At 38.6% G+C, this 26,998-nt stretch overlaps 1 long non-coding RNA gene across 4 annotated transcripts in view; it reads right to left on the reverse strand.

The window, feature by feature from the left end:
- LOC103691411 (uncharacterized) overlaps window positions 1-20,127 on the reverse strand; it is an 88,832-nt gene extending 68,705 nt beyond the window's left edge. Inside the window, exons 1-3 of one of the 4 annotated variants that reach the window (XR_005500466.2) lie at window positions 16,452-20,127; window positions 12,113-12,222; window positions 10,485-10,851 (exon numbers count right to left, since the gene is read on the reverse strand). This is a non-coding gene — a long non-coding RNA (uncharacterized LOC103691411). The remainder of the gene's footprint in view (window positions 1-10,484; window positions 10,852-12,112; window positions 12,223-16,451) is intronic. The other 3 variants (XR_005500467.2, XR_005500464.2, XR_005500465.2) reach the window with 3 other exon arrangements.
- Window positions 20,128-26,998: the final 6,871 nt, after the last annotated feature.

Genomic DNA, 26,998 nt, shown 5'->3' on the forward strand with positions numbered 1-26,998 from the left:
CTTAGAAAGCAACAAAACTTAAAGACAAGTTAATGAAATGCCACACTCATGAATCGACTGTAAAAATTGAAAACCATTTAAATACTAAGAAAATCCATAAACTGCATCTCTTCACAATAAATCAAATTTCCAATCACATGAAGAGCAAATACAAGACTGTAACAAACCTCCAATGTTAAACTTGGCTAAAAAGTTAAAAACTGAAAATAGATAAATCATAAGTATTGCAGGATGTTTCAAGCTAATGTCAACCACATTCAATTTCTTTTTAAAGTACAGTTTGGGCTTCTATATTTCCCTGATCCTATTGCTACTGTTGTTGCGTTTGCTATTTTGTTTTGTATTATTTTGTTTGGTTAGTTTTTTCTTTCTATCTAACAGAGCACACTGTTTTAATATGCATTTACTCCTGTTCTCCCAGATCAGTGATATATTTCTAAAATTTTGCAAAAATATTACACAACTGTTATTATCAATCCTCATTGTAATAACTGCAGAATTGCACATTATTTATCAATGATGTCAAATACATAATCCAAAATTAAAATAACAATAGTCTTACACTTTATTTTTAAAAGGTTACTGAATTTTACAGACGTCCAAATATTATTACTCAATCAAAGATTTAACATAGTCTGTGGTTTTATTTTATTTTTCAAAGTGTTATGCATCAAATCAAGGGCCTCATAGATACTGGGCATGTGTTCTCTACCCAGTGCTACAGACATACCTATGTAGGTTCTAAAAGCATCGTTTGTTTTTATTAATATAAAACATGTGTTTTCATTTTATATGTAATCATAACATCTACAGTGAAAGAGGCATATGTCCATTAAAATAAATGTGTTGCTTATGAGCAAATTGGATTAAGAGATAGTAACTTTATAACATTCAGATAATTCATTCTTTCATATACACATTTATGTAAAAACTTAACTGGACTATTAGTAAAGATAAATTATTATTACCAGTCTAAAAGACAGGATTTGGTCATAGTATAGTGTGTTAATTATGGAAAATAGCTATGTATTTAATTGGTCTTTGTCCAGATAAAAGATATACAGAAGATATGCATTTCAGATAACACCTGGCTTTTTCCCAAAGAAGAAAAAAATCAAAACCTTGTTAAAATGGCCACCGTTTTAATTAGGGAGGAAGTATCATGAAATACTTATTATTTGCTGTTTTCATTCTATCTGTGAAAAAAATCTTGCCTATTGACCATCATCTAATCCTATCGGTGCTCAGATAGTTAGGTAAAAGAATTGTTTTCTCAGCAGTACTTTGAAATTAAACTTTACAAGTAGAACAATGGCTTAACAAAGTGATCCAAATCATGCTAGTGAAAAACTTACCATGGAAATTAATGTGTCGTGCTTATTGTTGGTTTTGTAACATCTGTGGAACCCATTCTTGCCACAGGCATGCTGAGATCCCAAAGGTGGGTTAATATGGAAACTATTGTCTGTTGGAGGCAGGTAAAGTCAAGGCTAAGAAAATTAACCTAGCCTCATGGAACTCATATAGTATGTTTAAGGAGGAATTCCGGTATCTGATACAATCCTGAGTGCTGTTAATTTGCAGGAGGTTCAGTAGCTGTTTGAAATAACTCAGGCTCAGTAGTGGGAAGGACTGCAGGGAACTGCAAGAAAACAATCTGCTGGGTAGATCTCATGCCAGCAGTGGCCTGGGATTTATGATAGAAAGAGCAAACTATCACAAGAGATAGCTACAGTTCAGATCACTGAGACTCAGACCTGTCCAAGGGTATAACAATTTCAGGATGCTAAGGCTGGTGCTAAATCCCTATGTTGGTGCAGACATAACATATTTCTCGTCTAGTTTTAGTTCTTATTGGCTCTAATGCATATAGAAATGTGCCTGCAAACTGCAGGTTCCTAATTACTAATGTGAGATAAGGATAAAAATCTGGGAAATCTACCTGTTGGTGCTATTTAGCCCATGGACTTACATGCATAAATACACAGCTACAGTCATCTACTTCTCATTAATTCACTATGAATGATTTTCTCCAAGTAGGGCTTTTTATTGGTCCAAATTTACCGCTATGAAGTCTTAAAATATGAGAAATCAGGTCATCCCAGTGGTTTATGCCTGTAATTCCAGCACTAGGCAAACTGAGGCAGGAAAACAAAACTCGGCAATTTCAAGTTCAGCTTGGACACAGTGAGTTTTCAAGTGTGGGCTGCAACTGGGAGTCTTTCTCAAAAAAACATGATAAATTGTAACTCATTCTAAATATATCTATATACAAATAATGTTGTTTATATATAATAGATTATTGTTTATGACCTTTGACATTAAGTGTATTGTCTTACATGTTCAAAATGTATAATCTTAGTAAGAAGATTTAAAATTTTTATCATAGATCATGGACGTTAGTGAGAAAGCAGAATTATGGAATGACCAGGGAAAACATACACATTTCCAAATTCGGTTTTCCTAATTTTAGCCCTTTACTTATTGATTTAGAAAATGTAAACTCTAAATTTTTCTAGTGGTAATGCTTCTTAAACACAAATTTGAAAAGATTTGTATCCGTTTCTCATTGTTGCATTGACTCAGGAATCAGACCAAAAGAACAGTGGTGCTGGTTTCCAGAGGATGAAGAAAGTGCAGAGAACACATCTCTTTCTCCTGGGGATTTGTACTTGTGATCCTCAGCACCTTAAATGCCTTCTGCTATGAACAAGAGTGTGTCCCAGGTTTTGAGGGAAGGGATGAAAAAAATCATAAATCCAAAGTTCTTCTAAGAAGGAACACTAACTTAGGGGTTAACCTTTCTAAAAGAAAAACATGAAAGTGATCATGTTTTTAATTGTCAAACTTTTCAAAGATTACATATAAATATTCCATAAACCCTCCAAATATATGTCTTCATAATCATTAAGAATTATCAGGTCAAAGATAACATGATTTTAAACGTCAACAGCTAAAAGAAAAAGTCAGAATGCTTAAGGAGTTCAACTCACTGATTCTAGATGTTTGAGGTATTAATCCTCTGGGGGCGGGACTGGCTTCCGGAATCACTAAGTGCTCAGTGACTCTGATGGATGCCTTGGAATTTTGCACACACTGACACATGACACTCCTCCCCAAGTCAGCGTGCCACTGGCCCACATCAGCTGTCTTGACACCTCTACATTTTTGTGCAATTCCTTTGCATTCAAACCATTCAAATACTTCCATGGTTTTCATTAAGAATTTGTTAGTGCTTTCCTAATTGATGAGAGGATACTTGACAGGAAGCAACTGGAGAGAAGAATGGTTCGTTTTGGCTGACAGTTCCAGGAAGCATCGCATCTTATCACAGTGACAAAGTCTGGGTAGCCAGCTGGTCACGTTGCATTCACAACCAGGAAGTAGAGAACGGGCCATACTGATGCTCAGCTCACTTTCTCTTCTGTATTCAGTCCAGAATCCCAGCCCTTGATGCCACACACAGTGAGGATGGCTCTCATGACATCAACTGAAATAATCCAGATCATCAACCCCGGGCACATCCAGAGGCTAAAGTAATCTGGATAATTCTTCATAGGGCAGCACAAAGGTTTGTGTCCTAGGCTGTGGATCTGTAAAGATGATGTACTCACTATTACGGAATCTGTTTAAATGATAATCAAATTATCCGTCTAGTTTATACTCAAATGATACTCAAGGCTGTCCTTCCAGCAAGAAGTTGTGATGTATTCCAGGGGATATCAGTACATTATTTATTCCCAGCACAAGGAGGCAAAGGCAGGCAGATCTCTGGAAGTTCCAGGACAGTCAGAGATACACAGAGAAATCCTGTCTCAAAAATACAGAGATAGAGAGAAGGAGAGGGAGAGGGGGAGGGGGAGGGAGAGGGAGAGGGAGAGGATCAGCAGCAAAAGATGAAGAAGAAAAAGATGAAGAGGAAGGAGGAGGAGGAGAAGGAGGAGGAGGAGGAGGAAGAAGAAGAAGAAGAAGAAGAAGAAGAAGAAGAAGAAGAAGAAGAAGAAGAAGAAGAAGAAGAAGAAGAAGAAGAAGAAGACCTGATCAAAGAATGCAAGATTTCCCAAAGTACTAAAATTCAGTACAAGAGTATGAGGAATAAGATTATTACTGATAGAAGATAAGATTATCACATCTCATGGATGGATGAGATATCATCATTTCTTACTTTGTTTTTCCCTGAAATGACAATAATCAGATGTTGCTCTGCAGTCTGAGAGCTGAAATGTCCCAAATCCAGACAGTGGTAATGAAAATTTCTTGAAGCATAGAGGCCAGACTAGTAAACATACACAACCCCCAGCAGCCAAAAGAAAAACAGTCTCAGAGAATTAAAAGGCAATCGATGCCAACCTTTGCTTTTCCCTTTTCCCTGGTGTTGTCTTTAGAATCTAAGATTCAGACCTTTGACTTGTGTGTCCAGTATACTTTGATAAACAAAAAATACTTTAAAATCTCCTGTTGAGTGAATTACAGTAAGGGCATTTATTTGGTAGTTATATATACATATTTATCCCAACTGTTTTGGAGAATTTCAGTTAAATTTTTCATCTCTTACATTAGATTTCTTGTGAAAAATGGAGACTCTGAGTTGGTGGGATGGCTCAGTGGGTGACACGAGCACCAGAGAGGAGCAGGTATTCTTCTTAAAGGAGACAACACATTGATTTTCTGTCTGTCTTAGTTAGGGCTTTACTGCTGTGAACAGACACCATGACCAAGGCAAAACTTATAAAAACAGCATTCAACTGGGGCTGGCTTACAGGTTCAGAGGTTCATCCCATTATCATCAAGGCAGGAACATGGCAGCATCCAGGTAGGCATGGTGCAGGAGGAGCTGAGGGTTCTTCATCTGAAGGCTCCTAGCTGAATACTGACTTTTAGGCACCTAGGTGAGGGTCTTAAGCCCATGCCCACAGTGAAACACCTACTCCAATAAGGCCTAATAGTGCTACTCCCTGAGCCAAGCATATACAAACTATCACATTGTATTAACACCGATAAAAGCATAAAACTTAAATTTGTTTTTAAATGTCAGTTTTGGACTTCAGACCCACACAGCAAGGATCAAGCTTGGCAATAGAACTTGGGGAATTTGCAGTCATCTCTCTAGGTGTTCTGAAGTCCTAACTCACTAAACCAACAGAGTCCCCAGCTACTCTCTCATGTGCCTCCTTAATCTCACAGATAGTGTAGTCCTCAACTCACCATAAGCAAACTTCTCCTTCCACAAGAACAAGACCATAGCACAAAGCCGTATCCAATCAGAAGGCAGAGTTGTTAGAGCGCAATCTCAGTGTACATATGTACAAAACAGTTTCAATACCTATGGCACTGGGAACACTGGGGAAGAGAGGGCAGAGGATGCGGGAGCTTGCTGTGAGATTGTGTCTCCCAGGAATGTTAGACGATAAATCCATAAAGTCTTACCAATGTGACTGCCTAAGGATGAGGTGGTTAAGGACAACAATAATAAATATGCAGAAATACATGGGTAAAAGCCCAAAAGGGCTCAACTGTGTGCCAAAAAAAAATCAGCAACAACCAAAAACACCCAATAGACAACTAAGGGATACTGAGAGTTGGAGAAGTGATCTTGAGGGAAGAGCACACCAGTTGGTTATCTGGTATTAAGTGTCAGCCCAGCAAACAAGTAACATGTAGACTGAAGATGTTGTATTTATGTATTTAGGAATATATGTGTACATGTGTATGCACATGCACACACACACACACACACACACACATACACACACACGCATGTAACAACACTATTAAAGAAGCCATACATTTAAAAAAGAAGCAAGGAGAGATCTATGGGAGAGTTCAGAGAAAAGAAAGAGAAGCGGTATGTAATGGGATTATACTATAATCTCAAAATATTAAAGAACATAACTTTTAAAACATGTTGTTTTATATATAGACCAATGCTAGAGACATTGTAACACTCTCTAATAAAACTTTCTATGATAACAGCAGCAGAAAAAAAACCAACAACAACAACACTATCCTGGGTAAGTTAATGAGTGTAATTATAAATGATCATAAAATCAAATAAGGTAAAAACCTTAAAGAGGGTTTGGGGGCTGTCACCTACACTGCATATACAAGACCCCAGGTTCAATCACAAATATTGTAAAACCAAAAAGAGATAAAGCTTTATTTTCACATGATTTCAGTTGTTTATATCCATTAAAATCGTTTATTTCAAATGTATTGGCTAAACATATGTATCGTATCAGAAGGAGTAACCAGATCATGACAAGCCAGAGTCTCCATACAGCAGAATCATTTCCAGATGTAAATTAAGTAGCAGTTGAAGTCATATCATAAAGTGTAATGTATGAAGTTACTGCTGCTTTAATACTACTTACAAAGGCGACTTGGTAGCAGTGACTTGATTAGTCCCTAGAAGAACCTGACTCATTATATTCAGATAAGACTATTTCAAACCTTAAACACCAGAAGCTAATGCTGACCTCAGGGGAGATTAGGACCTTGTGAATTTAATTATATTTAAAGTCTATAGAAATCAAAGTCATTCATTTCCCAGTGATCTGATCCCGGGTAACTGTGGAAAACGCTTTATGACATGTAACCCTGCTGGTTCCCAAACATGCATATGGAGAAGCATAGAGCAGGCTTATTTTGTTCTGGGCTTCTCACACCATTATGACACTCTCCAGTATGTTATGGCGATTGTAATACTTTGTGGACTGGTGGAAACTACATCTAAAAATAACTGTACCATTTCTGAGCAAAAGCGGAGGTAATTGATGTTTCCTAGAAAAATGATCCCACCTGGCTTTGTAGAAGCGCGGCAGGAGCGTTTCCGTGCAGGGAGATCCAGAGCAGAGCTTTGTCCCCGGTATCGCGGCAAGTCTCTGAAGCCCCAAAGCAAGGCTCATAGAGTTTCTTTAGAATGCTCCACTTGAAACTCAGATTACACTATTTAAGTGGCCTATGGAGTTCTCTATTAAAGACTCCCTGCTGCTCGGACATTTTCCCCATTATAATACACTGCTGTAGATATAACACTGTGGATGCTCTGTCATTTAACTAATACAGCTCAAAAGTTTTCCATCATTTTGGATGCTTCTATATTTTGCCATGACAAATATGCCAGAAGAACACTTATTTAGCAAAAACATCATATGACGTATCAGCGTTAAAGCACTAGGTCTGCATTTCAACTTCATCCACAATATAGATGCTGAGCAGAAAGCATTAGATATGTTACAAATAGAAGCAACTTTGGTGGCAAGCTCATTTGTAAAATGCCCATTTGTAAACTGTAAATGCACCACTATGCTCTAAGTTACAGCCTTTGGAAGTAAAATGGGGGTGCGGGGAGCTCCTTACTCAAGTCTTTCCTTTTCCCTTAGGAGAAATTGGTAATCAACCCCCAGAATATTTGACCCTGCTTTAGGCAACCTGCAAAGCAGGCAAATGAAGCAATTCAAAGGAAAGCAGTTTCCAGAAGAAAATACAACACAGGTCCCATGGTTGAATCGTTTGGACAGATTTTTTTAAACTCTCCTCTGGAAACAGGTTTCACATGAATGCTAAAGCTGACTTGGGAAGGGAGTTATTTTTCAAGCATTTGCCTGCCCTCTTCATCAAAGTCAAGTGCCCTCACTCACTGTACATTGTAAGATGTATCAGTTGCTTTGGTTTTAGAAACAGAAGAAGCCTGAACTCCACATTGGCCTCAACATCATGTCTTATAGGCTATTAGACAAGTTGTTTGACTTAAACTTCTCATATGTTTCTTTGTATGTCTATAGCATTTTCATCCTTGTGGTTTAAGCTAATGACTTTTGAGCAAGAAAAACCATATTTTTTAAGCCTCATTGTGCAAGGAAGGAAATGAAGAGTCAATGAACTTAAATGGGTACTAAATAGAACCATAACAGAATTAAGTATAGACTCCGTGACCCCAGGCTTCTCACTGCTGGCTATTCCGGCTATTTCCAGCCCACTATTCTGGATTTTCAACATGCTTTGTTTTGCTGAATATTCTGACCTTGCTAATGTAAAGAGTTATTTTCATTTTAAACCCAAACAAATCTTTATTTAACCCAGCATGTTAGAAAGTGAAGAGGGAAAATATGTCAAACAGCTCGTCAGGTCAAATATATCTTACATCTGCTATTTTGAAACTTTGTCCCTAGTTCTCCTGAACTGTTTCTACTTTTCTCCTGTTCTTGTATTTCACTTCTGAGCTGAAGAAATGTGTCTCCTGCCAGTCTCTATCATCCCATGAGTACCTTGGAAGGATTAAAGAGCCATCGTAAGTACAACTCCCTCCAGAGGTAAGGTTGTCTAGGAACTATTTTGAACAACATATATTCCCCATATTTTTCTCTCTACAATTTGCTTGGTGATCTAAAAACTACAGTACTTACAGTGAAAGATGAGTCTAAAATTATTGTAAAGTTTTAAATGCAGATTGTACTCATTTCAATTCTAATATGTCGTAGTATATAAGTTATGTTCTATTCAGTTGCACTTTCACTAGAAAGAAAATACAGAAGTTAGTATTGTGGTTCTAATTATTCACTGATAATTTGAAAAACCACCAAGAACATTGGTAAAGAGAATAAATGGATGCTTCCTTTGACCAAATTTCCTTTGACTAAATCTCTTTAATATTTCTTGTAGTGTTTCCCTATTCCTTTCTGATTCTGTTCAATCTCTTTCTTCTGATTGGTTGAGCCAACGCGTGCCAGTCTTATGTTTCAGAGAACCACCTCTTAGCCTTTGATGATTTTTTCCATTGTTTTCTTTGTTTCTATTTCATTGATTTCTGATTTGATTTATATTACTGTTTGCAATCAATTCAGTTTGGATTTGGTTTATTCTTGCTTTTTCAAAGGTTTTACTTGCATCATTAAGTTATTTGTGTTTTTTTCTGATTTTTTTTAATGTAGGCACTTAGAGCTATACATCTTCCTCATAGGTCTATTTTTATGGTTGTCCCAGAGGTATTCTATGTTGTGTTTATAATTTTGGCTAGTTCTGCAAATTATATTATTTCTTACTTGATTTTACTTTAACTTGTTCATCATTCAGGAATGAGTTGTTTAATCTCTATGAATCTGAGCGTTTCTGAGAGATTTGTTTGCTGTCAATTATAACTTTTATTGTACATACTTAACTATGATACATGGATTGGTCTCTTTTTTCTTTTCTTGCAAATAGATTTGTTTTTTCATGTAACATATCACAATATAATATCTCACATAATATATCCTGATTATGTGTTCTCATCCCTTTTACTCCTCCCAACTGCTCCCCACAATCTCTCCCTTCTGGATCCATCTCCTGTCTGACTCTCACTAGAAAGAAAACAGGCTTCTATAGGATAGTAATAAAATGTAAGATAAGATAAAATCAAAAATAGTAAGTCAAAACAAAAAATAACACATCAGAATTCAATAAACAAGAAACAGAAACCTACTTACTTACATAGTCAGAAATTCCATACAAAAACCCACTAAACTGTAACTCATAATATATACACAAAAGACCTATAGCGTACCAATATGGAAGGAGAGAGACCAGAGATAGATAGATAGATAGATAGATAGATAGATAGATGATAGATAGATAGATGATAGATAGATAGATAGATGATAGATGATAGATAGATGATAGATAGAAAGATAGATAGGTAGATAGAAGATAGATAGCTAGATGATAGATAGATAGATGATAGATAGATAGATAGATAGATAGATAGATAGATAGATAGATGATAGATAGATGATAGATAGATGATAGGTAGATAGATGATAGATAGATAGATGATAGGTAGATAGATAGATGATAGATAGATGACAGATAGATAGATAGATAGATAGATAGATAGATAGATGATAGATAGATAGATAGATAGATAGATAGATGATAGATAGATAGATGATAGATAGAAAGATAGATAGATAGGTAGATAGAAGATAGATAGCTAGATGATAGATAGATAGATGATAGATAGAAAGATAGATAGATAGATAGATAGATAGATAGATAGATAGATAGATAGACCGATGATAGATAGATGATAGATAGATGATAGGTAGATAGATCATAGATAGATAGATGATAGGTAGATAGATAGATGATAGATAGATAGATAGATAGATAGACAGATGATAGATGATAGATAGATGATAGGTAGATAGATGATAGATAGATAGATGATAGATAGATAGATGATAGATGATAGATAGATAGATAGATAGATATGTATATATATATATATATAGACATAGATATAGATATTTCAAAATATGTTTGAAAAATGAAGAGCCCTGACAGGACAGTATAAGACAAGGGACCTAACTAGATCCTGCATGTTTCCTTTTCTGTTGGCCACCTACAGCCGGGCATTCAGCCTATACTTAGTAGTGGTTTATTTCCCCAATGAGGCTCCTTTAGAGAAAAGTGCATTTCTCCTTGTAAGTGGTATGGACTGGAGATACCTTCTGGGTTAGTGATGGAAGCGTGTGTCCACTTTCTTTTTTTCAGCATCTGGTGCAGACGAGTGCAGGCTCTGTGCCTGCTGCTGCAGTCTCTGTGAATTCATGTTTGCATAGATCATGGTGGTTCAGGATGTCTTGTTTTCTGGTGTCCTCCATCCCTTCTCGTCTTTGTCTGTACATTCTCTCTGCTTCTGCTTCATGGGATCTCCTGAGGCCTGAAAAGAGGATTTGATGAAGACAGCCCATGACTGAGCATTCCAAATATCTCTGGCTCTCTGCATAATGCCTGTCTGTGGGCGTCTGCATTTGCTCTCACTGCAGAGGAGAGGAGGGATGATCTCTTACGATGCTTGAGCAAAGGAATGATCTACGAGGAAAGCAGAGCATCCTTAGGGTTCATTCTATTGCTACTTCTTTGTCTAGAACACGAGACCCTTTGTCTATCTACTCTCTGGTTCCGGGTCACCCAAGCCATCTTGGGTCCAGGTTCTATCTCACAGAGTGAGCCTTCAATCAAATCAGATATCAGTGTTTACTTCTACACCCGTGTACCCCCATTTCAGTAGAGCAATTTCACTATTTTTGAATTTGTAAAGATTTTGTTTTGTATCCCAGGATGTGGTCTATTATAGGAAATCTGTTTGTTTTTCAGAAAAATGTGTGATGTCAATTAATTCTGATGTTTCTCTGTTTGTTGACCAGATTGCCTGTCTAGTGGAGAAAATGGGTCACTAAAATCACCTACTATTAATGGAGTGATGGTGATCTGTGCTTTAATGTCTAGCCATCCACGTTTTACTAAATATGAGTTTTTTACGTGTGTGTGTGTGTGTGTGTGTGTGTGTGTGTGTGTGTGTGTGTGTTTAGGACAGTAATATCTTCTTATTTTATAACAATAGTTCAAACAGATGAACAGGCTGTTGGTTGGTCCAGGCTAGATCCTGGAGAAGTATGTTGTCTTTACATGAAATTTTAAAGAATTGTCTATATTTCCTGGCTATATTTCTTCCACTCTGATTCCTTCTCTTTTTTTTCTAACCTAGAATACAAACTCTAAGAAAATAGAAATATTGTCTAAGTTTTATGGCTATATGCCAATTCTTGGACAGTCCACTGACCATGGTGCATGCATATATATATATATATATATATATATATATATATATATATATATATATATATATATAACCAGGTCAATGACTCATCTCCATTATGAGAATATAGGGGGAGAATATAACATCATTACAGACAAAGTGATACTACTTCATAATCTATATAGAAACCTCACAGAACAGAATGATTTCAAAGGGAAAATTTATTTATATTTTGATAGAACACTAAAATTTGAGGCTAGATAAGTACAATATCAGATTTCATACAATGTGAATAGTTCTCAGAAAGTATTTTATTTTAGTACTATAATTGCTGAAAAGTGTGTATTTATAAACTCCTACATATAATAAAATTCAGAATTTAGTAATCTACTTTATGGGAAATGCATGTCATACAGATCTCCTCATGGGATCTTCATAGATACCTGGTAAGACATGTGCCATCATCTGAATTATTCTAATACATGCAATGAAGTCCATGCTACTTAATCAACTTAACGAAAGAAATTAACGAACCAATCATCGATATGATCAGTCCAATCAGTTCATTCCAGTGTTAAAAACTGCAAGCTCCTTTCGTTCTTTTTTCTGTCTTTCCATTTTTCTTTGTCGTTCATGACATTTATCTAAAATATAAATTCAAAAATCAGCAAACTCTACCATGAAACCAAAAAATGAAAACATTCTGTTTTTGAAATTTCAAGAAAAATTTTCAGGTTTTATGAAGAAAGAGAGAGAGAGAGAGAGAGAGAGAGAGAGAGAGAGAGAGAGAGAGAGAGAGAGAGAGAAAGAAGAAAGAAAGGAAAAAGAAAGTAAGAAAAAAAGGAAAATTCCCACTTAGATTTATAGGTCATTATTTTATATGGACCACCCTGCAATTCTCATATTCTCTCCAGTCTCTTTTTGTTCCATTTAAACATATTTTTCTCTTAAACAAAAGTTTCACTTACAGTGAACGTAATTAGTATTTAAAGAATTGTTGAAACACCGTCTCAGACTCGACCTCCTTCCTCCCACGAACACACTCTACTTCGGTGTGAGCCCACCTAAGCAATTGTGGCTGTTCTTTCTCTTTTCAGTTTTAAAAATTATTTACTTTTTTTCATGTGAACTGGTGTTTTTTTTTTTTTTTTTTTTTTTTGCATAAAGATGTCAGAACTCCTGGAGGTGGAAGTACAAGAGCTGTTTGCCACATCGGTGCTGGGAATTGAACCCAAGTCCTCTGGAAAGAACAGCCAGTGCTCTTCACTGCTGAGCCACCACTCCAGCCCCTGGGTGTTCTTTTTCTAATGCAGTCTTTTACACACTTTGTAGCTCAGTTCGTTACGTGGTATGGAGTAGACATCATGCACATGTGCCCAGTCACCACTCGAGATCCAAGTTTTCCCCTTTGCCTTTCACATTGATTACAATTTTGCTATTTCACACCAAAATAGTCTCTGCTTTAAATACAGCTTTTTTCCCCCAACCAGCTTATGCTCTGAAATACTTGAGCACTTATAAATCTTGACTATAAGAATTTCAACTTATAATACTTACATTGTCCTCACAGTGAAATATTTCTAATGTGTTGGGAATAAATCATGGAGTGCCAACATTATAGATTCTTTCTCTGGTCAATTCCAGTTCTCCCTTCATTATATTTTATTAATTCAGATCAAGATTTTATATTTCAAATATTATATGTTTATATATCCAACCACAGTCAGGAAAGAAAATTTAAAAAACAGTAAAATACCATATCATATAGCTTGTTGGTGCAAAGCAGCATCAAATAAGCATCCCAGTAGAGGAAGAACCATATAGAGGAATAAATCGGAAATACATAGCTAAACTCCTGATGGAAAAATGGGTATGTTCTTTGATAAAGATGCTCTACTTCCTAGTTGATTTAGCTTGTGCTGCTTAATAAAATACCACTACTGGGTGGGCCCAAGAGCAGACATTCACTTTTTAACAAGTTCTGGGGGCTGGAAAAACCAGCTCCCAGGTCATTATCTGGATTCTAAGTGAAGGCTTTCTTTAAGGATTATAAATAGTTAACACCTCAGTGTGTGTTCACCTAACCTTCTCCAGGAGAGGAATTGGGAAGAAATGAGGGGAGGGAAGAAGGAATAAAGGAAAAGGTGGAAGGGTTTATCTTATCTCTTCTTCAAGCATGTTAATCCCAACAAGAGGGCACTAACCATATGGTCTCATCTGAATCTAATTACCTCTAAAGGGCCAGCTCTACTTCTAAATACCGTCATAGCAAGGATTTAAGATTTGTGTCCTGATTTTGAGAGCTATGCAAACAAAAGACCCATAGTGGTCACAGGGAATAACCTTTGAACCATGAAAACAAAAGCTTATTTAGTCCCTGCAGTATTGCTGGTCCAATTAAAATAGGTCTAGTCTTCCATAGTTAAATCTCAAAATAATTCTAACTGAAAAAAAAAGGGATTTGAAAATGATAAGTATAGTGAAAGAACTGATATTAACACATTTTAAAGAAAAAGCTATGAATATAATAGAAATGTGTTGAGAATTAAAAACAAGGAAAAATACACATCGGATTCATGGTATAATGAAGGGAATTGGAATTCACCAGAGATCTTCTATAGTGGTGATATGAGCAGAAAAAGATAGATTTTTATCTACTATCAGTTCTAGCAATGTATATTTTTTCTTAAATTTGCACTTCAAAATTAATTTTAAGAACAATTAAAATTTTAGAATTTGAGAAACTTAACAATTACACAAGGTAGAAAATGTCACCAGGCTGCAGGACTTAGAAAGAGATTACATTATCTTTATCATTACTGTAACAAATATTTGCAGAATGACCAGAATTGTCTGGAAGAACTGCTAATAATACACTAAATATTCAAATGCAACCTTTTCCCAGGGATTTGTGGGGGTGGCTCCGTGGTTAAGAGCACTTGGTGTTTTGCATATCTGGTTTGGTTTCCAGCATCTATTGTGGTAGCTCACAATGGTCTGCAGCTCCACTGCTGGGCATCCAACACCCCCTCTGGCCTCCATAGCATTGCTATATCCACGCATGTGGCTCATACATACACATGAAGCAAAACACTCATCCATGGAATATAAAAATGAAGTCAAGAGTACTTCAAGGAAATATTCACCCAATTGAGATATTGACAAGACACTTACAAATATAGAAAATAGGAAAGTATACGCTTTAATGTACTAAGACTGGATACTAATCATGGGTAATGTGCTGTTTACATAAATTGCAATACGAGTGACCAAGCACAGTAATCATGTCCTATCCTGAGCCATCTAAAGGAGGATAACAGTGCTTCTGGGAAAGAAAAGGTCATAGAACTCCAAGCTAAACTCAGAATGGACTTAGCCATTTGTCTTTCAAAACAAATTGGACTAACTTTGGACCACTTTATAGGGAAATATAAAGAATGATTCAGAACGTGGAGAAATCTGCATGTATATGAAGGGGCTTGCTAAAGCATCTAAGCTAACTGGACATACTTTCAATTAATTATTGTTTGCAGGACAGTTGAAATGCTATTTCAAGCCATACCATTCCTCTTCCAAGGCAAGCATTAAAACTGATGCAGTGGGAAGTCTTTCTAAAACTGTCTTTTTTTCACACCCCACGTCTTTATATATCTTTATATATCTAAGATTCAAAGAATCTAAAATGTCAAATTTCTAAACAGGAGTGGATATTAGGATTTTACTGAAACATGTTGAGTGGTAACTCACTATTATTCAGGACTTTTAGATACTAGAGACTTATGCTCGCCAAAGTTGTTGGCATTGGCTGAGGCTACCCTTCAGTTTCTATTCCTCCTCCTCCAGTTTCTACTTATTTTCAATCTGACATCTTCTCCAACCTTGTATGATCCAATATTCATGGCCAAAGTTCTGAGTCATTTTACTATTCCCCTTAAAAGCCTTCAGTGCTAAGTATTCTGCATCAGTGGTGGACTTGGCATGTATGAAATTGTGGATACAATTTTCAGAAGCAAATAAATAAGCAAAAAAAAAGCCTGTAGTAAACCAACTTATTGATTTGAAAACATTTGTTTTAATCGTTGATTAAAGAAAACGTAAATGTATTTAAAATGTGACATACTTTGAGAAGCAAACAGTGCTGATAACTGCTGTGGATAGGAGTATTAAATTCATAGTTACTCTACATATGAGAACGTCACTATATAACCCCATAACAAAACAGATAAGGAAAGTAAAATAAGAGTTAATATGAGTTGAAAAAATTACAGAGAACGGCAGGTTTTTTAACATGCACGATTTCTGCTGGGTCAACCTCACCCCAGTGAATGTTAACACATCTAAGAGTAGATGGTTACACAACTTGGATGTGATGGGTTAAACAAAAAAGTGTGGGGTAGGACAAAGGAAGAATCTGGGAGAAGCCGTAGGAAGAGATAAAACGTGATCCAAATATATTGTATGAAATTCTCGCTAAGAAGTCAAGGAGAGGCAGGAACCCCAGTGAAGTCACAGAGACACCAACCAACCCACAAAACTTCACCCAAACTTATCCTGTCTACAAGAAATGCAGAGATTGGGGATGGAGCAGAGACTGAGGCAATGGCCAAACAATAACCAGCTCAACTGGAGACCCATTCATTAGCAAACACCAATCCCTGACACTATTAATGGTACTCTGTTAATGCTCGAAGACAAGAGTCTAGCATGGCTATCATCTGGGAGGCTCCACCCACCAGCTAACTCAGACAGATGTAGTCATGCACAGCCAAACAGTGGCTGGAGCTTGGGGACTCTTACAGAAGAGCAGAGGAAGGACTGAGGGAGCCCCTAAAGGGATAGAAACTCCATAGGAAGACCAATAGAATCAACTAACCTGGACCCTTGGGGCTCTCCGAAACAGAATCACCAACCAAAGAACATATATGGGCTGGACGTAGGCCTCCCAACACATACGTAGCATTGTGCAGCTTTTCTTCATGTGGGTCCAGAACAACTGGAGCAGGGGCTATTCCAAAGCTCTTGTCCACCTGTGGGATATGTTGTTCTAGCTGGCTGACTCATCTGGCCTCGGCGGAAGAGGAAGTACCTAGCCTCATAGACTTGATGTGCCAGGGTGAAGGGATACCAAGGAGGCCCCCACAAACTCAGAGGAGAAGGAGAGGGGAATGAGGGAAGGATTGTGGGAAGGAGTGAATAGGAGGAAGGCAGTGATCAGTATGTAAAGGGAATAGGTTAAAAATTAATTAATTAAAACTAATAATAAAGTGAGAAACTATGTTATCACCTTTAATATGTGTCTATATGTGTGCAATATTTTAAATAGTTTAGAACCAAAAGAGATAATAAATAGTTGTAACCTCCAATGACCTGTAGAAAGAAGTTAAAAATGTTTAATGCAACACAAGTTATTTATGAAACACACTGCAATATCTTATAGATACATTAACCTAGTATGTCAGGCGTACTGCTTCTTTATGATATCACATCACCTAAGCTCCTGTTTTCTGACTCTTGTTTAATCTATTATGATGTGAAAAGCCCTGTGCTTTCTCTCTAGAAATGTCCTTCCTCATTCAAGACACTGTTTAAATGTCCTTTGCAAAACCTTTCTTGATTAAATTTAGATGTTCATTCAGAATTCCTTTGTCTTCAGCCTTTGCAGATTTTCCTATAGTGACACAAAATACATTTTGATCACCTTTTGGCATCCCTTTGCATGTGATTCTCTTACTAGATTGACAGTTCTAAAAAAGATTGAACATGGTTCAATATGTCTTAATTTTATGTGCCTCAGGCATATAAGCTGGCCACAGCATTTAGGAAATTGTGAGCCATCATTGACCTAATGGATTGGTTTCTTCTCACATTTTCAAACAATGAGCAATGTTGCTGTATATTAACATTGTTGCACATACAATATCCTCAAGTATAATAAGCATTTAAATTTATCATGAACCAATTAGTTTTATTCAAATTTAAAGTAATGTTTTACATACATCTCATTTTTTATAATCATAAGATACCTAGAGATTCTAAGTTTTAAATGACCCCTAAAGTGAAGGAAAGACCCATTTGTCTGATCGGTGTCACAGAGTGACCTATTTGTCTGATCAGTGCACACAGGCCAGCATGTGTTATAAGCAAACCTTACCCTCAGTAGCCCTGCCTTCTCTAACTGTTAGTGACTCCAACAGTGGGTAAAAGAGCCTCCAACACAAGCTTAATGATAGGCGATGAAATCCTCTGAACATGTGTTAAGTTGGCTATGGCAGCATGCGCCTGCAGCTCTAACAGGAGAGAGCAGAGATGGGATTGCTGGACCTCATTAGTCAGTCTGGCAGAATCAGGGAGCTCTGGGCTCAGTTTAAAGGGCTGTAGCCAAAGTAAATAACTGAATGGTTAACAAGATGGAGAGCAACCGAGAAGGACGGGTAATACCATCCTCTGAGTTCCACATTCACTCATGCGCATTATTCACATTAATGTGTACTTACAACACACATAGACAAAACACGCGCGCGCGGGGGCGCGCGCGCACACACACACACACACACACACACACACACTGCTGTAATTAATGTAATTAATGGGATGCCAGGATCTTACCTTTTCTTCATCTGCACCAGAACCAAGATGAGAATGATAGATCCTAACTTGATAACAAATTAGGACTACTGATTACTAATCACATTGATGGCTGAAGTGGGATTATTTACGTGATCAGAGTATTTTATTGTCCAAAAAAATTAATGGAAATGCTGGAGAATTCACTTTAGATGTCTACTCAAAATAGGCAAGACTAATCCAAAAGCAGGGACTGAGTTAATTACTTTCTAGTTCTTCATACAAATTAATTGTGTATGCTATTTTACACACCAGGAATGAGATGACAATGCGTATTAATTCTTATAAACCTCAGGTTACTGTGATGCAAAACCAAGCTAGTGCACATTTGCCTCAGTGGGTCATTTTATTTTGAAGTTAAACGTAAATTTGTCTGTTTCGTCATCTATGTGCTTATTATATACATAAACGCACATATCAAATAGCATAAAGAAATTTTAACAATAAATATTTTTACAGAAAAAAAAGTATTTACTGTGACCTAAGGAGGCAATGCATGAATCTCACCGAGAAAGGGAAATAAAATAAACATCATGGTTCCTGGAAGAGTATAGGTGTGAGGATGGAAACAGGAGGGATCCGGTGAGGGGAGAGTGGAGGGAGAGGGTACTGAGAGGATTGGAATTGGGTCGGGGAGGCATTTCTTGAACAAGATGAACAAGATAGAAAGCTAGGACAATAGAAACTCACAGGAGTCTATGAGGGTGACTCAAGCTGAGACTCCTAACAGGCAGGTTATCGAGCCTGAACCATATAGGAGATAGCGACCAACTCCTATAACCTGGCAAGACTTCCAGTAGAGGGAACAGAACACCAACCCAGCCAAAAATCCTCTGGCCTATATTCTGCACTATTTACAAGGTACAGGAATAAAGCTGTAACAGTAATTGAGTGAGTGGCCAACAAATAACTGATTCAGCTTGAGATCCATGCCATGAGGGAACCCACCCCTGATACTGTTAATGATATTCTGCTATAATTGAAGACAGGCGCCTAGCATAACCAACATCAGAGAGGTTTTACCCAACAATTTATAAAAACAGATACAGAGATCCACAGCCAAACATTAGGTAGAACTTGGAGAATCCTGCAGAAATGGGCGATTGTAGGAGCTAGGAGGTCAAGGACACCACAGGAAAACCTATGAAATTAACTAACCTTGCCTCATTAAGGCCCACAGAGACTGATCTGACAACCAGGGAGCATGTATGAGATCGACCTAGGCCCCCTCTGCAGTTGTAAGAGTTATACAGCTTGCTCTTCATGTGGGACTCTTTACAGCAGGAGCTGAGCTGGTCTCTGACTCTGTTGCCTGACTTTAAGACCCTTTCCCCATCCTGAGCTGCGTCTTCTATCCTGGAGAGAAATATATGCACCTAGTCTTACTGCAACTTGATATTTCAAGGCAAGTTGATATCCATTGGAGACCTCCCATTTTTCGTAAAAGAAGGGGGAAGAGTAAATGGGGGAGAGAGGTGGGTAGGAAGGACTGAGACGAGAGAAGGGAGGGGAAACTTTGGTCAAGATATAAAATAAATTACTTAAAACAAAGAGTATCCTCTGATTTTTTTGGGGACCCACAATTAAGTCATTTCAACAATTATAATATACACATAGATAAAGCTTATCTTCCTAAGTAACATGCATGTGGTACATGCTCATGTGTGCTCACATGCACATGTTCTTAGGAGTCATCCACACTGGTCTTTGAGACATGTTCACTCATTGGTCTAGTGTTCACCAGATAGATTAGAGGATCTGGTCATTCAACCTGAAAGACCTGCCTACCTCTACCTCCTCGGCTTTGGGATAAACATACCACCACACCTGGTTTTGATGTTCTTGTTGATATATATTTCGAGATTATAATTGAATTAGAACATTTCCTCCTTCTCTTTTCTCCCTCCTACCCTCCCATATACCTACCTTCTTCCTCTGAGTTATTATTGCATACGTACATGTATTTGTATATGCATGTACATTCCTAAATATAAGCTGATGAGTCAATGTTACTTGAAGGTATATTATAGGTATATTATATCTTGTCTTTTTATGTAGATTTGGGGAAATTAACTCAGCTCCTCTTGCTTGTTTGGCTTATTCGAATAGCTTTCCTAACACAGTTTAAGAAAACTCTTCTTCTGCTTCACCAATTTACTATATGTGGCATGGGATTCTATGCACCAGGGAAAGAAACACAAAAAGTTCACACCTTTGCTTTAAGAAGTTGAGGACCGAGCACCCCGCGAGCGAACTTGAGCCTCGGGACCACAGGTAAGACCAACTTGTCTGCTGCAAGAGAGCTGCCTGGTGAGATCGGGACACACAGAGGCAGAGTTCATCTAGGACCAGGCACGTCCTGTGTTTGCCGGAGGTCCCACGCCCGCGGATCCCGGCCCGCAGCAGCTCTCTGCTCCCAGACCCTGTGGGAAAGAGACCTCACCGCCTGATCAGGTGGGCACTCCTGAGGCTGCAGAGCAGAAGAGACCACCAACACTGCCCACCCCTGCCCACATCCCTGGCCCAAGAGGAAACTGTATAAGGCCTCTGGGCTCCCGTGGGGGAGGGCCCAGGAGCGGCAGGACCCCTGCCTGAGACACCACCGGAACCTGAGGGAAACAGACCGGATAAACAGTTCTCTGCACCCAAATCCCGTGGGAGAGAGGGCTGAACCTTCAGAGAGGCAGACAAGCCTGGGAAACCAGAAGAGACTGCTCTCTGTGCACACATCTCGGACGCCAGAGGAAAACACCAAAGGCCATCTGGAACCCTGGTGCACTGAAGCTCCCGGAAGGGGCGGCACAGGTCTTCCTGGTTGCTGCCACTGCAGAGAGCCCGTGGGCAGCACCCCGCGAGCAAACTTGAGCCTCGGGACCACAGGTAAGACCAACTTGTCTGCTGCAAGAGAGCTGCCTGGTGAGATCGGGACACACAGAGGCAGAGTTCATCTAGGACCGGGCACGTCCTGTGTTTGCCGGAGGTCCCACGCCCATGGATCCCGGCCCGCAGCAGCTCTCTGCTCCCAGACCCTGTGGGAAAGAGACCTCACAACCTGATCAGGTGGGCACTCCTGAGGCTGCAGAGCAGAAGAGACCACCAACACTGCCCACCCCTGCCCACATCCCTGGCCCAAGAGGAAACTGTATAAGGCCTCTGGGCTCCCGTGGGGGAGGGCCCAGGAGCGGCAGGACCCCTGCCTGAGACACCACCGGAACCTGAAGGAAACAGACCAGATAAACAGTTCTCTGCACCCAAATCCCGTGGAAGGGAGAGCTGAACCTTCAGAGAGGCAGACAAGCCTGGGAAACCAGAAGAGACTGCTCTCTGTGCACACATCTCGGACGCCAGAGGAAAACACCAAAGGCCATCTGGAACCCTGGTGCACTGAAGCTCCCGGAAGGGGCGGCACAGGTCTTCCTGGTTGCTGCCGCTGCAGAGAGCCCGTGGGCAGCACCCCACGAGCGAACTTGAGCCTCGGGACCACAGGTAAGACCAACTTTTCTGCTGCAAGAAAGCTGCCTGGTGAACTCAAGACACAGGCCCACAGGAACAGCTGAAGACCTGTAGAGAGGAAAAACTACACGCCCGAAAGCAGAACACTCTGTCCCCATAACTGACTGAAAGAGAGGAAAACAGGTCTACAGCACTCCTGACACACAGGCTTATAGGACAGTCTAGCCACTGTCAGAAATAGCAGAAAAAAGTAACACTAGAGAAAATCTGATGGCGAGAGGCAAGCGCAGGAACCCAAGCAACAGAAACCAAGACTACATGGCATCATCGGAGCCCAATTCTCCCACCAAAACAAACATGGAATATCCAAACACACCAGAAAAGCAAGATCTAGTTTCAAAATCATATTTGATCATGATGCTGGAGGACTTGAAGAAAGACGTGAAGAACTCCCTTAGGGAAACACAGGAAAACATTAATAAACAAGTAGAAGCCTTCAGAGAGGAATCGCAAAAATCCCTGAAAGAATCGCAGAAATCCCTGAAAGAATTCCAGGAAAACACAATCAAACAATTGAAGGAATTAAAAATGGAAATAGAAGCAATCAAGAAAGAACACATGGAAACAACCCTGGATATAGAAAACCAAAAGAAGAGACAAGGAGCTGTAGATACAAGCCTCACCAACAGAATTCAAGAGATGGAAGAGAGAATCTCAGGAGCAGAAGATTCCATAGAAATCATTGACACAACTGTCAAAGATAATGTAAAGCGGAAAAAGCTAGTGGTCCAAAACATACAGGAAATCCAGGACTCAATGAGAAGATCAAACCTAAGGATAATAGGTATAGAAGAGAGTGAAGACTCCCAGCTCAAAGGACCAGTAAATATCTTCAACAAAATCATAGAAGAAAACTTCCCTAACCTAAAAAAAGAGATACCCATAGGCATACAAGAAGCCTACAGAACTCCAAATAGATTGGACCAGAAAAGAAACACCTCCCGTCACATAATAGTCAAAACACCAAATGCACAAAATAAAGAAAGAATATTAAAAGCAGTAAGGGAAAAAGGTCAAGTAACATATAAAGGCAGACCTATCAGAATCACACCAGACTTCTCGCCAGAAACTATGAAGGCCAGAAGATCCTGGACTGATGTCATACAGACCCTAAGAGAACACAAATGCCAGCCCAGGTTACTGTATCCTGCAAAACTCTCAATTAACATAGATGGAGAAACCAAGATATTCCATGACAAAACCAAATTTACACAATATCTTTCTACAAATCCAGCACTACAAAGGATAATAAATGGTAAACCCCAACATAAGGAGGCAAGCTATACCCTAGAAGAAGCAAGAAACTAATCGTCTTGGCAACAAAACAAAGAGAAAGAAAGCACACAAACATAACCTCACATCCAAATATGAATAAAACGGGAAGCAATAATCACTATTCCTTAATATCTCTCAACATCAATGGGCTCAACTCCCCAATAAAAAGAAATAGATTAACAAGCTGGATACGCAACGAGGACCCTGCATTCTGCTGCCTACAGGAAACACACCTCAGAGACAAAGACAGACACTACCTCAGAGTGAAAGGCTGGAAAACAACTTTCCAAGCAAATGGTCACAAGAAGCAAGCTGGAGTAGCCATTCTAATATCAAATAAAATCAATTTTCAACTAAAAGTCATCAAAAAAGATAAGGAAGGACACTTCATATTCATCAAAGGAAAAATCCACCAAGATGAACTCTCAATCCTAAATATCTATGCCCCAAATACAAGGGCACCTACATACGTAAAAGAAACCTTACTAAAGCTCAAAACACACATTGGACCTCACACAATAATAGTGGGAGATTTCAACACCCCACTCTCTTCAATGGACAGATCATGGAAACAGAAATTAAACAGAGATGTAGACAGACTAAGAGAAGTCATGAGCCAAATGGACCTAACAGATATTTATAGAACATTCTATCCTAAAGCAAAAGGATATACCTTCTTCTCAGCTCCTCATGGTACTTTCTCCAAAATTGACCATATAATTGGTCAAAAAACGGGCCTCAACAGGTACAGAAAGATAGAAATAATCCCATGCGTGCTATCGGACCACCACGGCCTAAAACTGGTCTTCAATAACAATAAGGGAAGAATGCCCACATATACGTGGAAATTGAACAATGCTCTACTCAATGATAACCTGGTCAAGGAAGAAATAAAGAAAGAAATTAAAAACTTTTTAGAATTTAATGAAAATGAAGGTACAACATACCCAAACTTATGGGACACAATGAAAGCTGTGCTAAGAGGAAAACTCATAGGGCTGAGTGCCTGCAGAAAGAAACAGGAAAGAGCATATGTCAGCAGCTTGACAGCACACCTAAAAGCTCTAGAACAAAAAGAAGCAAATACACCCAGGAGAAGTAGAAGGCAGGAAATAATCAAACTCAGAGCTGAAATCAACCAAGTAGAAACAAAAAGGACCATAGAAAGAATCAACAGAACCAAAAGTTGGTTCTTTGAGAAAATCAACAAGATAGATAAACCCTTAGCCAGACTAACGAGAGGACACAGAAAGTGCGTCCAAATTAACAAAATCAGAAATGAAAAGGGAGACATAACAACAGATTCAGAGGAAATTCAAAAAATCATCAGATCTTACTATAAAAACCTATATTCAACAAAACTTGAAAATCTTCAGGAAATGGACAATTTCCTAGACAGATACCAGGTACCGAAGTTAAATCAGGAACAGATAAATCAGTTAAACAACCCCATAACTCCTAAGGAAATAGAAGCAGTCATTAAAGGTCTCCCAACCAAAAAGAGCCCAGGTCCAGACGGGTTTAGTGCAGAATTCTATCAAACATTCATAGAAGACCTCATACCAATATTATCCAAACTATTCCACAAAATTGAAACAGATGGATCACTACCGAATACCTTCTACGAAGCCACAATTACTCTTATACCTAAACCACACAAAGACACAACAAAGAAAGAGAACTTCAGACCAATTTCCCTTATGAATATCGACGCAAAAATACTCAACAAAATTCTGGCAAACCGAATCCAAGAGCACATCAAAACAATCATCCACCATGACCAAGTAGGCTCCATCCCAGGCATGCAGGGATGGTTTAATATACGGAAAACCATTAACGTGATCCATTATATAAACAAACTGAAAGAACAAAACCACATGATCATTTCATTAGACGCTGAGAAAGCATTTGACAAAATTCAACACCCCTTCATGATAAAAGTCCTGGAAAGTATAGGAATTCAAGGCCCATACCTGAACATAGTAAAAGCCATATACAGCAAACCAGTTGCTAACATTAAACTAAATGGAGAGAAACTTGAAGCAATCCCACTAAAATCAGGGACTAGACAAGGCTGCCCACTCTCTCCCTACTTATTCAATATAGTTCTTGAAGTTCTAGCCAGAGGAATCAGACAACAAAAGGAGGTCAAGGTGATACAGATCGGAAAAGAAGAAGTCAAAATATCACTATTTGCAGATGATATGATAGTTGATTTAAGTGATCCCAAAAGTTCCACCAGAGAACTACTAAAGCTGATAAACAACTTCAGCAAAGTGGCTGGGTATAAAATTAACTCAAATAAATCAGTTGCCTTCCTCTATACAAAAGAGAAACAAGCCGAGAAAGAAATTAGGGAAACGACACCCTTCATAATAGACCCAAATAATATAAAGTACCTCGGAGTGACTTTAACAAAGCAAGTAAAAGATCTGTACAATAAGAACTTCAAGACACTGAAGAAGGAAATTGAAGAAGACCTCAGAAGATGGAAAGATCTCCCATGCTCATGGATTGGCAGGATTAATATAGTAAAAATGGCCATTTTACCAAAAGCGATCTACAGATTCAATGCAATCCCCATCAAAATACCAATCCAATTCTTCAAAGAGTTAGACAGAACAATTTGAAAATTCATCTGGAATAACAAAAAACCCAGGATAGCTAAAGCTATCCTCAACAATAAAAGGACTTCAGGGGGAATCACTATCCCTGAACTCAAGCAGTATTACAGAGCAATAGTGATAAAAACTGCATGGTATTGGTACAGAGACAGACAGATAGACCAATGGAATAGAATTGAAGACCCAGAAATGAACCCACACACCTATGGTCACTTGATTTTTGACAAAGGAGCCAAAATCATCCAATGGAAAAAAGATAGCATTTTCAGCAAATGGTGCTGGTTCAACTGGAGGGCAACATGTAGAAGAATGCAGATCGATCCATGCTTATCACCCTGTACAAAGCTTAAGTCCAAGTGGATCAAGGACCTCCACATCAAAGCAGACACACTCAAACTAATAGAAGAAAAACTAGGGAAGCATCTGGAACACATGGGCACTGGAAAAAATTTCCTGAACAAAACACCAATGGCTTACGCTCTAAGATCAAGAATCGACAAATGGGATCTCATAAAACTGCAAAGCTTCTGTAAGGCAAAGGACACTGTGGTTAGGACAAAACGGCAACCAACAGATTGGGAAAAGATCTTTACTAATCCTACAACAGATAGAGGCCTTATATCCAAAATATACAAAGAACTCAAGAAGTTAGACCGCAGGGAAACAAATAACCCTATTAAAAAATGGGGCTCACAGCTAAACAAACAATTCACAGCTGAGGAATGCCGAATGGCGGAGAAACACCTAAAGAAATGTTCAACTTCTTTAGTCATAAGGGAAATGCAAATCAAAACAACCCTGAGATTTCACCTCACACCAGTGAGAATGGCTAAGATCAAAAACGCAGGGGACAACAGATGCTGGCGAGGATGTGGAGAAAGAGGAACACTCCTCCATTGTTGGTGGGATTGCAAACTGGTACAACCATTCTGGAAATCAGTCTGGAGGATCCTCAGAAAATTGGACATTGAACTGCCTGAGGATCCAGCTATACCTCTCTTGGGCATATACCCAAAAGATGCCCCAACATATAAAAAAGACACGTGCTCCACTATATTCATTGCAGCCTTATTTATAATGGCCAGAAGCTGGAAAGAACCCAGATGCCCTTCAACAGAGGAATGGATACAGAAAATGTGGTACATCTTCACAATGGAATATTACTCAGCTATCAAAAACAACGGCTTTATGAAATTCGTAGGCAAATGGTTGGAACTGGAAAATATCATCCTGAGTGAGCTAACCCAAACACAGAAAGACATACATGGTATGCACTCACTGATAAGTGGCTATTAGCCCAAATGCTTGAATTACCCTAGATGCCTAGAACAAATGAAACTCAAGACAGATGATCAAAATGTGAATGCTTCACTCCTTCTTTAAA

The sequence above is a fragment of the Rattus norvegicus genome, chromosome 2 (assembly GCF_036323735.1).
Source record: "Rattus norvegicus strain BN/NHsdMcwi chromosome 2, GRCr8, whole genome shotgun sequence".
Classification (NCBI taxonomy): Eukaryota; Metazoa; Chordata; class Mammalia; order Rodentia; family Muridae; genus Rattus; species Rattus norvegicus.